Source organism: Chionomys nivalis, chromosome 21, assembly GCF_950005125.1.
Source record: "Chionomys nivalis chromosome 21, mChiNiv1.1, whole genome shotgun sequence".
In the NCBI taxonomy this organism is placed as follows: Eukaryota; Metazoa; Chordata; class Mammalia; order Rodentia; family Cricetidae; genus Chionomys; species Chionomys nivalis.
The window spans coordinates 35,464,429-35,478,851 of record NC_080106.1 but is presented as its reverse complement, the minus strand read 5'-3'; positions in this window follow the sequence as shown (position 1 = coordinate 35,478,851).

Below are 14,423 nucleotides of genomic sequence, written 5' to 3'. Positions count from 1 at the left end.
TGAACGGTCTCCTAGCTCAACCACAACTGGAAAGCAATACCTCATTCCAAAACATCAGATAGCAGTGTCAATGGAGAGAAAACAGCAAATCCAATCATAACAAAAGGGGGAGCAGAAATGAAGAGAGTGACAGGTTAGGAATTCCCCATAATTAAACTGTCAAAGGCCACAAAAAGAATGTGAAAATTCAGGGCTATCACCATCCTAGGGGGAAGGAGAGGGGATTCAGTCACAAGGACATTTCTGAGGAAGATGAAGAAGAAATAGATGTCCAGATTGCTCATTTTTGGCCTAATGAATAAATCATCTGGCCCCCCACACCCCATCCCCTGCGCACCTGCTGCTCTGAAAAGTCCCTCCGAACCAACCCAACATAAATGCCTCACAATGGCTCCAACAAGGCTGGAGTCCCGCCAAGGAAAATTACCACTCTTCAACCAAGATAAACATCATATTACTTCATTACCCTTTTAAAACATATGCAAATTAAATCCATTATTCTTTTTTCACCCAGAAATGAAGTTCGTTTGGCTGGAATTCAGCGATTGCTTTTGTTGCGGATGACCATGAATGGGTGAACTTCATGTAGATGGTGCCCACTCCCCATCTTTGAATCAAACATTAATACCATTTGACAGTAATAAATAACACTTATCACAATAGGGATAGGATAATGATTTTCCCACTCAGCTGGCTCATCAGAGTCCATCAGCTGACAACTGCAATAAATGAGATTAGCATAACAGCTGCCTATGACAAATGTATCTAAACCCTTCTGATGCTAACTAGCGCTTTGATCTCCCTATCACGTTGGTGCCAAAACCCAAATCCATTTCTGAAAAATACATCTTGTTTATGATAGATACATATGTATGTCCCGGCACACACCACAATCCTAAGACACCCTTAATTAAAAGAATGTGGAATATTGATTGAAAATCATCACCTCTGGCTTGATACTTCTTTTCCATGACTTCACTGAATATTTTAAGAAATTTATTTTCAAAATGGAGCCGATGCTCCGCGGGCCTGTCCTGCTCTTGAGTCACTCACCAGAATGTAATGAGGTCTCATTCTGGTGTTTTCAAATGAAAATAATTACCGTGGCTTCATTTTGATTATTGCCTTTCAGAGGTATCAAGTTCATAAAAATTTAAATCAACTCCAAGTAACATAAGCTACAGTCCTTTACTTCCTATTATACACTCACAATGAAGCATAGACTTGTGCTTTGTTTCAGAATGCAAATGGGGTTTGGGATCAAACATGTACTGTAACAACTTCATTTATCCTGCTCCACATCAAGGATGAGGGGAACATGAGGAGCAGTAAGCACACATTTAGGGGATCCGGGTCTCTACGAGCCTCAGTTTGGTTTTCCTACTGAACCTGAGATTGAGACAGTATTTATAAAAAGAGTCCCATGTCCAAGGAATGATGCAGGGGAGGTTAGGATGTAAGCAGTTACACAGTCCCTTAGGAAAAGCGAGGTCATGGGAAGCAAAACTGACCCATGAGCTGAACGTGGGTCTGGTTACTCCAGCATGGCACATGCTAGCTAGATAAGGGCAGTGTATCTGCTTCCTGTGGGGGGCGTTTTCACATAGTCAGTATTCTTCCAAACGTGTAAGTCAGGCTCGAGTCATTCGTTCACACCACAAATATTTGGCAGGGGCCTTCTGTGCAGACTTTCTGGGTGCTAGGAATCACGGGAACCAGATAAACAGAATTCTTGCCCTCACTGGAGATACTGTTTTGGTGACTGCTTTCAACAGCTCTTGAAAAGTAACTTTATAGGAGGAGAGAGAGAGAGAGAGAGAGAGACAGAGAGAGAGAGAGAGAGAGAGAGAGAGAGAGAGAGACAGAGAGAGAGACAGAGAGAGAGAGAGAGAGAGAGAGAGAGAGAGAGAGAGAGAGAGAGAGAGAGAGAGAACAAGTCAGATCTATACTAGGGAAGACCTGAACTGATCCCAACAGTTGCAGAAACCCAAGCAGCACAAATAAGAGAATATAGATAAATTAGCCAAAGACAGTTGATTTAATCTACATTTGAGTAATTTTGAGACCAAGGCCAAGATTCTTCTGTAGTTGTGCTTAGTGTGAAACGGCTGATGATATTCAATTATTCAACCAGATACTGATAATGACTAAAAGCAATATACCACCAATGCCACGCCTTTAATTCCAGCACTCCTGAAGCAGAACCTGGTGGAACTTATGATTTCAAAGCCAGACAAGTCATACATGAAGTTCCAGGCCAGCCAGGACTACAAAGTAAGACCCTGTTTAAAAAAAAAAAGATTGATGATGGCGACAATGTCTGTTGTCTGTGGCATGAGATCAGGATACAATTCCGTTACAGAAATAACAGTAACATCCACTGTGCCAGAGAAACAGAGAAATAATACAGAAGCTGTGGAGTGATAATGGGCTGGTCCAGTACAAAGAAGGGTCAACCTGTTGAATGCAGATGGGTTACATTCGGTGTGCACAGATGTCAGATCAGAAGTCCCCAACAAGATCCAGTGAGGGGAGTCTTACCAGTCACAGCAGATCCCACTGTGGCTGCCAGTGCCTAGACAACTGATTGTTTCCATGGACTTTTAGTAGACTCCTAGGTGCGACTGTGCACTACCTAGATCCCAACCGTGAGTGAAAAGGGGATGCAAGCATTTTAAAGGCAAGACTTTGGCTCCTGCTCAGAAAAGGCGGATCAGAATAAAGCATGTGGATGGAAGGGGTCTTCAAGGAATCTAGATATTGTTGAGTTTGGTGTATGAAAGCTGAAAAATTGATAAATTTTGGTTAAATGGTGGATATTTATGTCCATGGTTCCATTGGAAAGAACTATAAAATAGATACTTAAAATAGTCATTGTCTATTGTCAAAAAAGAGCATTGCCTATCACACAAGCAAATAGTGCTACTTAAAAGTCTATGAAGGGGCACTATGGCCTAACAAGATATGAACAATTTAGTAAAGCTTCACTGATCCCCAAAGTCTATCCCTGCACATGTTCCCAGTCTCCAGACACAAAAGTATATGTAGTAAGGAGGCTGCATGTTGGTTCCTGGCCACTTAGCCCCGAAATAATCACATAGAAACTTTATTATTTAAATCACTGTTTGGCTCATTAGCTCTAGCTTCTTATTGGCTAACTCTTACACCTTAATTTAACCCATCTCCATTAATCTGTGCATCACCACGAGGTCATGTCCTACCAGCAAAATTTCAGCTCCATGGCTTCTCTCTGACTCCACCCTTCTTTTTCCCAGCATTCAGTTTAGTTTCCCCTCCCTAGCTCTGTTCCCCTACAGCTCTGCTATAGGCCCAAAGCAGTTCCTTTATTTGTTAATGGTAATCACAGCATACAGAGGGAAATCCCACATCAAGTATACACAAGCCAACATTAAATGGAGGAATTTTGATCTTGGGGGAGGGGTGTTTATTGTCCTATGGGATACAAAGTTATTGTTCCTAACTAGCTAGTAATGATTTGGAATATCCAAGCAGCTGGCCCACTTGACTTTGCAGACACTCACTCATCCTTAAGAAGATCCTAGGCACCTCTGGTTGATGCATAGCAACCTGCTGTCATCCACACTTAAATACAAAGGAATGGGGCCAATGAGTTCAAGCTGGTAAGCAAGCTGGTGCATCTCCATTTCAGGAGGACTGAAAGGATTTGAAAGTTCCTGCTATGTTTCCTGCTTGGGGGAAGAGGGTGTTTATTTGCTGTGTTGTTCATTCCAAGTTCTCTTCCTTGGCATTCCGAGCGTTACCAAGCGCCTGGCATTCTGTGGTAGTGTGAAACATATAATAACTTCTAAATTATCTGCTTCCTGACTTCAATAATTTCCAGTTTAATTAGGGACAAAATAATTATGTCCATGTTCCAGTATCAAGCACTGTTTGAAAAAAAAAAATGTAGGTCTTTTGAGTGGGAAAAGTGTCCCAAAGTTTGAACAGTACAGAACTGGAAACAACACTGGATGCATGTTTGGGCCACTCACTGCACGGGGAGACATGTAGACCACAAAAGGGTCAAACTTGCTGAGTCTACAAAGGATAGAAGGACAAGCAAGGATCCAGTTTAAATCCAGTTAGTGGGTGACCTTGACTGACATTCTGGGCATTGGTAGCTTTTATGTTCATCACCTATCTTGGTGTTTTGCTTGCTTTTCATCTACTGAGTGAAGCCTCATCCGTTTCCCATTGCAGGGATTCTCCTGCAGGACTGGGAAAGATCTCCAGGATCTGATCAGCTCTTGAGTCCATCCCACCGTTCCTTTCTCTGTCTTTAATTGTGGTAAGTACGCACAATAGAAGTTTATCATCTTAATGACTGTCAAGCATCCAGTTCATGGCTATATTCAGACTGCCATCAACAAATCCCCAGGACTTTTCATCCTGCAGAACTGAACATGTATATCCATTAGACAAAGGCTGCTTATTTCTTCAGCCCTCACCTCTCACCTACAGACCCTGTTAGTCAATAGCATATTTTCTTGTTGGTCAGATAAGTCATATATGTGGAATTTAATATTTGTCTTTGTGTGGCTAGTGTAACGTCACCAAGGTTCATCCATGCATGCTATTACATGTAACAGGACTTCCTGCTATTTTAAGGTTGGGTAATATTCCCCTATGCCCATCAATGACATTGTTTATATAACTATCTATCTGCTGATGAGCATTCCATCTCCTCCAACAACATTGCTGAAAAAGGCTGCTGTGAGCATAGGTATGTAACTATCAGCTTTGAAAATGCAGCAAATAATAACCATACAGACACATGGCCACCATGATTTAAGCGATTTTTACTCCACTTGAACTCATAGCCTATTAAATAATAACAAGAGAATTGAACATTGTCGTAGCATTTTGCTTGTGATCTAACAAAATAAAGCTTGCCTGAGATCAGGGTACAGACCTAAGCCACTAATCATAGAGGCCAGGCAGTGGTGATACACACCTTTAATTTCAGCAACTCAGGAGGCAAAGGCAGATGGATCTCTGCGAGTTCAAGGCCACCCTGGGTTACAGTAGATTGATCCAGTTTCAAAGAACCAGGTGGTGGTGATTGGCAGCTTTAACCCCAGTATTTGGGAGTTACACGCCTTTAATCCCAGCACTAGGGAGGTAGAAATGGGAGTGATATGGCTGGGTGGAGAGAGGGGACCAGAGGAGACAGGAGCTTAGAGCATCCAGTCTGAGGATTCATAGCAACAGTGTTGCCTCTTTGGTCTAAGGATTCAGTAGAGGTAAGAATTAGTAGCTAGCCGGGTGGTGGTGGCGCACGCCTTTAATCCCAACACTTGGGAGGCAGAGGCAGGTGAATCTCTGTGAGTTCGAGACCAGTCTGGTCTACAAGAGGTAGTTCCAGGACAAGCTCCAAAGCCACAGAGAAACCCTGTCTCGAAAAACAAACAAACAAACAAAAAAAACAAAACAACAACAAAAAAGAACTAGTGGCTGGCTGCTCGGCTGCTCTGATATTTCAGCATGAACCCCTATATCTGACTCCAGGTTTTTATTAAGACCAATTAGAATCTATGCTACATCACATATTAAAAGGTATAATTGGCTCATGCTCAGAACCCTTTGACTTAGAGTCCTTTGGCAAATAACTTGCCCTTTACTCTTCCCCTTCCACACCCTGATGCTGGTTGCTTTTTTGATAGCAATGTACTCTGTCTCTGCTGACCTTAAAGTTCATTCAGGCTAGATTGGGATGACAATACCACTCCGTTTGCAAGAAGAATACTCAGTTTGTCGGTTGGCTGGCTTGCTTTGTTTTTGTCCAGTCGTTGCTGGCATTGTCCATTATTCAATTCTGAAATACCAAAGAACAGGGTTTGTAACCAGGATCGCTGATCATGTCTGCCAAGTAGAAAGAATAGCACGAGGGGCTCTCTGTCTACAAGAAGCCACTTCTGTGACAAAGTAAAAAGATAAAATAAAATAAAAATTTAGCTGCAGTTTGTTGGGAATCGCTAAAAAGGAAAATTAACTCATAATTAAACATCCAGTATCCATGTGGTTCCCTCAGTTGCTTTCCTGGGTCCACGTACCAACTTCGATATAGCATTCCTCAGGAAACCCTTCAATGACACGCTGCCTCACACCCTTGGCACCCCCTCCCTCCCCTGACTTCTTCTTTTCAATAGTTCCCCTCTCCTTCTAATCTCCCCACTTCTGCTTACTTTTTGTATTTTTTACTCTAGATTGTTCCGTGAGGTGAAAGATTGTGCCTGCTTTGTTCTTCGGGAAATTTTTCTTCTGTCTTATACCCACAATGCCTGACACATGACACATAAATAAATAAATAAATAAATAAATAAATAAATAAATAAATAAATAAATCCTGGAGCTGCAATCTGAAGGTAAGTGGAGTCTTGGAGTCTACAAACTCACTGGCTTGAAGTCTGACCATGATCTTTCACGTAGTGCTCTCTCTGGGACAACTGAGCTCACCGATTGCCCACTCCCCTGCCCAGCCCCAGAATTTAGCTGAATTGTAACTGCTAAGTAGTGTTAATGTGGTTGCCTGAGGAGGTTCAAAATGGAGGCAGTGAGGCCAACAGTAGGAAGAGACGGAAGGAGGGCAGATCTCTCTCCAAAGAGTGAGGGGAGACATGGAGAAGTCAGAGAAGCCAGGCACTCTGGCTTCCTTCAACAAGACACTTAGTAACTGGGTTGGTGATGTTTTCCTTTCCATTGAGCCCCTGTGGAATCCAGACGTCCACTTGTAGTCTTGTAATAAATTTCCTTTCTTATTTCAAGTGAGCTTGGTATGGACCTCTACCCCTTACAACGACAATAGCCCTAACCAAGACAGCCCCGTAAAGTAATTCCTGGAGCAGATGATAAACGTGTTTGCATTCATCCACGTGATATTTCAATGGGTCCGTGGTCAAATAAATGTTCTTGTCTCTTTTGCACTTGGTCGGTTCATTTAGAATCACATGGGGCTGGGTTCACTCTGCGGTTTGAAGACAGGGCTCTTTATGTGCCTTTTTCATATGATAATGCAAAGGATATTTTCAGCCCAGCCCTCCATCAAACCGGCATCATCTTGAGGAGACATAATTATAGCTGCTATTTGGCTGGCTCCTAATGGCTCCTAAGCAAACAGTGTGCTTAGAAGTTATTTTCAACGATGACACTTCAAACAACAGGGAGAAGGGGGGCAGCCAGCAACTTGGAACTCCTATGGTCCAATCTGTGGTCTTCTATCCTCAGAGGACCTCCCCCCCACTACGAGGACTGCCAGACATTTTTCTTGGGTGGATGAGCTGCAGTTTACTCTAACAGGCTCTGAAATGGTTCCTGCCGGATCTGACCGATCCAAGTCAAATCAAGAAAAACGACCTTGATTACCTATTCAGCAATGGCCACCTCAGGATCCACTGCAAAACAGCTGACAGGAAGCTGGGAGGGGAGGGGAGAGCCCTGCCTTCCTTCATTTTCTTGTTGTTTCTTTGTAAGTGCAACTGTTCAAAGTTACCGCAGAAACGTCTATCTTCCGGCGACTAGTCAGTTCTCTGGCTGCCTTGAAGCTCAAAATTATGCAAATATTAAAGGGGCTGGAGGTGTGAGTCGGTGGCAGATGCCTGCCAACTATGTGCAAGGTTCTGGGTTCAATCCTTTGTACACACACATGCACACACACACACGCACACGCATACACTAAGAATACAAAATTCTCCCAATGTTAAAAACTGAAAAAAACCATTAACAATGGTAATGCATTCTCTTCTGGTGCGCGTGCCCAGGGAAGGGGACATAATCATTAGAGAACAGTTGGTATGTAGTCCAATTATTTAGCCACTCTGTTTGAGGAGAGAGAAATTTGGCTTAGCCAGAAAACATCAAACTGCATGACACATCCCTACTGCGGTAAAACAATTGTGTCTCACATACATAGTAAATGTGTTTGAAAGTGGGAGGATAAGAGAAAATAGCTTCAAGACATACAGGAGACGCACACCGGCATCAAGCTTTCCAACACTGTATATTTTTTTTCCTTTCAAACACTGCACAAGGCTCACTCAGACAATTGGGTTTGTGTGTAAATACAATTGACTGGTTCTCATGGCGAAGACCCTGTTCCCACTCTCCAGCTAATATTTCCCTTTTGGTTCCGCCTCATTACTCCAAGCTCTCCTCACAGTTCTAAGCTTAATAATTTCTCTCTCTCCGTTCTGTCTGCACCTTCACAAATCTTTGCAAATGGTTCGCATGCCCTAGCCTGGCACTTACAGCGAAGCAAGAACCCTCAGCGTCTTTAACACTTAATAACTAGGCCAGTGTCTTGACTGTTTTCTCTCCCGCTATTTGAGCTGTCTAACGTGTTATGGTAATTATCCATAGTGTGCATTCCTCTATGGTGCAATGTTGAATTTAGAATTCACTTTGCATTCCTTAACAAATTCTGTCTTGGTTAAAATCGCTCCATGCCGTTATTAGATCCACCATAGCTCACGGGGAAGAAGCCACTATTGAGTCCTGGATAGTCAGGGAAGTATAGTCAAGAGACAATGAACGGTGGTATCAGATCTTTCCTACTGTGTGACTATCAGCAAGTCACTATTTCTATGGCTCTTGTCTGCTTAAAGGGTGCAAACAACTTGTCATTAGGGTATCTTCTAGATCCTGATAGCCTGTGTTTAGGGTACCCCCCCATTTTTGGTAGCTCCTTAGGGTGTTTTTTCACTTTTTTCTTTTTTATTGATTTTTATTGAACTACACATTTTTCTCTGCTTCCCTTCCTTCCTTTCCCCTCCCTTTCAACCCTCTCCCATGGTCCCCATGCTCCCAATTTACTCAGGAGATCTTGTCTTTTTCTACTTCCCATGTAGATTAGATCCATGTATGTCTTAAGGTCCTAATTGTTGTCTGGGTTCTCTGGGATTGTGATTTTTAGGTTGGTTTTCTTTGTTTTATGTCTAAAAACCACTTATGAGTGAGTACATATGACATTTGTCTTTCTGGGTCTGGGTTACGTCACTCAATATATTTTCTAGACCCATCCATTTTACTGCAAATTTCAAGATGCCATTATTTTTTTCTGCTGTGTAGTACTCCATTGTGTAAATGTTCCACATTTTCCTTATCCATTCTTTGGTTGAGGGGCATTTAGGTTGTTTCCAGGTTCTGGCTATAACAAACAATGCTGCTATGAATGTAGCTGAGCACATATCCTTGTGGCATGATTGAGCATCTTTGGGGTATATACCCAAAAGTGGTATTGCTGGATCTTGAGGAAGGTTGTTTCCTAATTTTCTGAGAAGTCAACATACTGACATCCAAAGGGGTTGTATCAGCTTGCACTCCCACCAGCAATGCAGGAGTGTTCCCATTACCCCACATCCTCTCCAGCATAAGTTGTCATCAGTGTTTTTGATCTTGACCATTCTTACAGGGGTAAGATGGAATCTCAGAGTTGTTTTGATTTGCATTTTTCTGATGGCTAAGGATGTTGAGCATTTCCTTAAGTGTCTTTCAGCCATTTTAGATTCCTTTGTTGAGAGTTCACTGTTTGGGTCTGTATTCCAGTTTTTTTTTTTTTAAATTGGATTATTTGTTCTTTTAATTGCCAATTTCTTGAGTTCTTTGTATATTTTGGAGATCAGACCTCTGTCTGATGTGGGTTGGTGAAGATCTTTTCCCATTCTGTAGACTGCTGTTTTGTCTTGTTGACTGTGTCCTTTGATTTACAGAAGCTTTTCAGTTTCAAGAGGTCCCATTTATTAATTGATTCTCTCAGTGTCTGTGCTCCTGGGGTTATATTTAGGAAGTGGTCTCCTGTTCCAATGCATTTAAGTGTATGTTCCACTTTCTCTTCTATGGGATTCAGTGTGGCTGACTTTATGTTGATGTCTTTGATCCATTTGGACTTGAGTTTAGTGCATGGTGATAGATATGGATCTATTTTCATTCTTCTACACGTTGATATTCAGTTATGCCAGCACAATTTGTTAAATATGCTTTCTTTTTTCCATTTGATATCTTTTGCTTCTTTTTCAAAAATCAGGTGTTCGAAGGTGTGTGGATTAATATCTGGGTCTTCTATTTGGTTCCATTGGTCCACCTGTCTGTTCTTATGCCAATACCAGGCTGTTTTCAGTACTGTAGCTTTGTAGTAGACTTTGAAGTCAATGATTGTGATACCTCCAGAAGTTTCTATATTGTACAGTATTGTTTTGGCTATCCTGGGTTTTTTGCTTTTTAGGGCATCCCTTTTTGGACTAAAGCCTGTCAAGCCATTCCCTTCTATAAGCCTGTATTTGTGTCCTGTGGCCTTAGAATGAAACCAAACTCAAAGCCCACTCAAGCCCTACCTATAGGTTTCTAGCTCCATTTTCCAATACAGCTTGTACCATCCTTCCCAATCACTACAGGCTGCATTCATCTCAGTGAGACTCTGAGACAAAGATATGAGTCCAGGACCCTTGAGTGAGAAGAAAATGATATGGGAATAAGGAGGTTAAAGGGGGAAGGAAGCAAGTAGTGAGTGTGTTAAGGAGCAGCTTACCACAATGAGCAAAGTCCACTCCCACAGAAGACCTCCTGGACCTGCCTTGAGCAATCCCACAGAGGAACAACCCCCATTCACAGAAGCCCATGAACTCGCCACAGCCCTTCCTGCCCAGTGTGCTGGCCCAGTGTCCCAGAGAAAGCCACCCTGGACACAGGACTGCTGAGTGTCTGTCGGATACCGGTGGGATCCCACACACCCACTGTCCCACTGGCTTCTAAAATCCAGCTGTACATGTCTTCCAGTTCTTCAGTTTTAGACTCCTAGGGCCTGTGTACAAATAGCCTCCTCTGGCTGACTATTTCCCAAGTATCCTTCTTCTCAGGAGAGCACCACTTGCTCCGCCAAGGCTTCCCTGGGCCGCTTCATTGCCTCGCTCTCCTCTCGTTGCTGAGTCAGCTCTGCCTCCCACGTCTGCTTCCTCCATAGCATTCTTCATGTTTCATCCAATTATTTTGATTTATTTTTACACTGTTTCCTTGCCCCAGGATTATAAGCTGCCCTTGGTCTGGAATCACAGATGCTTCATTCACTGATGCAAAGCCAGTGTCCTGCTCAATGCTAATAAATACTCTCCACATTGCTCTCATATGAGTAAACTTTTGAAAGCCCACAATTTGTATAAAACCATCCATGATGACCAAAAGTGTCTTAGTGAGACAGAAACTGTTCTAATGCAAGGTTCTACATTAGAAAAGGTAGGTTCCTGTAGGAGACTCGTAGGCGTTTCAGTTTCTGTGACTTAGTAAGGATGGCAGCAAATACAAGCAGGGTTTTAGCACCTTGAAGAGTCAGGGGAGGGTCTTCAGTCTCAGCCCTCTGTGTGGAGGTAATAATGGTGATTTTCTGAGCATCCCATATGTGTGTTCTTTTTGTTGTTCCTTTTCTGGGTGTGGTGAGGTATTAATGTTTTTCAGCATTTACATTTTATTTGTTTGTTTGTTTGTTTATATAGGTATTACACACACACACATAAATATGCAAAGGAATAAGCACACCATAAAACCTATGTCAGGGTCAAAGGACAAGTTGCTGGAGTCAGCTCTCCCCTCCACTATATGGGTCCCAGGGATGGAATTCGGGTCACCAAACTTAGCAGCAAACATTTTTACCTGTTTTAGAAATAGATTCAAAATGAAGCTTAAAGATAATTTTATTAGCACCTGTGACATAGCGAAACTCACACCTCCTGTCAGGAGGTAAAATAAATTCAATCCTTGGTTGGTTTGGGTTTGGTTTGGTTTGATTTGGTTTTACAGAGACAGGGTTTCTCTGTGTAGCCTTGGCTGCCCTGGAACTCAGAGATCCACCTGCCTCTGCCTCCCGAGTGCTGAGATTAAAGACACACACCAGCACTACCCTGTTGATTAAGACCTCTTAAATACCACCTAAGCTCCCATATGCTTCCAGTCTATTAATTGGAAAGAAAAAGGACCCTTGTATATTATATGTTCTGACAAAATACTTTATTGTTTTAAAGCTTTGCAAAGATAATGGCTAGAGCACACACACAGTGTCACAATACCCGGCTAACTGAATCTACTTCTTCATCTACAAAAGCTGGGGTAAGAATCAATACCTGCTGAGTCACTAGTACCTAAATTTATGATCATGGCAGACATCACTAATCAAGTGTTGCACTCCTTCACTGATCCAAGCTGTGAGCCTAGAAACTGACAAGTACCTGAACCGCGAGATCAAAGCCAGCATTGCAAATGACAAGCCGTACTGAAAGCATGGTAATGTGATAACAGTGTTACAGGCAATGTGACCAGGAAAGCATTTCACTCTTGGGATATTTTTCTCCAAAACTCATTGTAAGCCTAAGAAAAAGAAAATCAAGATAAATCCAAATTGAGAGGCAGCGTATAAAAATGTCAGAATAGTATACTTTAGAACTGTCATTATCGCCAAAAGCAGGGAGGGGGCAGGAGAAACTCTTACAGATCAGAAAGCAGAAAGGGAACAGAACAACTGAGTGAGATGTGATGTTGATCTGTACTTAGTTGGTTGGTATTTTGTCCGCGCAGGGGCTTGAACCTAGAACCTTAAGCTGAGCAAGCACTCTACCACTGAACTATAATCCCAGCAACAACATAGTATCTGATCCTGGATCAGGAGGAAGGCACTAGTGAAGAAAAGGTAGCCAGGAAAAAAAAAAACTGAATAAAGTCAGAAGTTGATTTGACAGCCACACACCAATGGCAATTTCTTAATTTTGACAAATATAGCCTTGGTTATCTAGCATATTGGTATTTGTGAGGGAAGGTTTATCTTAGTAAATTTTCTATAAATGTAAAATTATTCAAGAATCAAAAGGCTATTTTTTGAGTCAGTGAGCCATATTCCCTTGTTATTAGTTACGAGCATGTTCAACATACTTAAGTGCTCTCGGTTTTCCCTTTCCTGCCTTATAAGCATCTTTTCTCTTTTCAGATACTTTGCTGCAGATACAGAATGTTAAAACGAAATGCTTACCATCAAAACTTGTGGTTAGAACATCTAGCTTGGGGCACACAAGAGAAAATAAATGACCTTGCCAAGCTCAGTGTTATTATTTCCCACTTTCAAATCATTTAAGAGCTGATCTACTGCCACAGACTTCCTTAAATTAATGTCTTTTAAAAACATAATTAATTTCCTAAGCATCTTTCACTTACACTCAAATTTAATTGCAAAGTTTGAGATCTGGGCATAGGCAGAATTTATTGGGTCCTTTGATGCTAAAGCACTGCTGCCCTTAACACCAGCAATGAACTAAATTGCTGCAATCTTGTACTAATCCCCTCCAGACGACACGTGCACTGTGAGAGTCTTAGGGAGATGCATGCAGCTTTTTCCTTGAAGACACATCCTGAGAACAGCACGCAAGATTTCTGTGTGCTTATGGATTCCATAACTCAATGTGTAGGTGAAATGAACTGCTTTTGAAAACTTAAGACACCGCAACCTTCACTTTTCAAATTGTAGAGCTAGCAGATTTCATTTAGAGTATATTGCAACAAGTCCCTGGGAGTTTCCGCCAGAGCCCGTAAATCAGAATCAGTTAAGAAAAATGTTCAAGAGAATTTCCCATTTCTGCAGACGGAGAAGGTTGAAAAATATCAGAGGTAGAGTTATAGAGTGTGAAATGACACTTTCTAAAGGGCTCTTTTGAGCAATTTATTAAGAATTTGTCAAAGGCATGCCAAGAACTCATCAGTGAATTAGACATGTATTAAATGCTTATTGTAGCATTTAAAGATCATGATACTTACCACTTAGAATCTACTTAACACGCTCAAAACATTTTCAATTCTAATTAAATATCCTCCCACGTGTATCTGTGTAGAGAAATAAGCATTTATAGGAGGATCAAATACCTAGGCACACAAATAAAAAAAAAATCCATCAAAGAAGACTTGGGAACTGGAGCATGGCATTAAATATGTAGGCGATGCATATCATCTTGAATCCCAGCCAGGAGTCTAAGCTAGTTCCCCAAACAACCATTTGGAGTTCAATCTTTTCATCAAAATAAGCCTTTGTGCTTTTTTCTTCCTAAAGTTTTAGCTGCCCTAGACAGAATCTTTTGAGGGCTGGGCTAATTAGGTGAAGCACACAGAGAAACCAAGCAATTCTATCTTCCCGAAAAGAGGCTCGTCTGCTCGGAATCTGTGAGGGACACGGCTCAGACTTCCCGGCTTCATGGTCTCCTTTTCCTTTATACCCTCTGATTTTCAAAGACACACATTCTTTCCCGGTGGGATCCACATTTTGGTAGAGAGAGTAACCAACCGGGAGCTCGTCTTCACAAGTAATTGTTTTTCCGTTTGAGACTATGAGCCACAGGTGCAGAATCTAGACTTACAAAGACAATGCCTACACAGGACGGGGACGT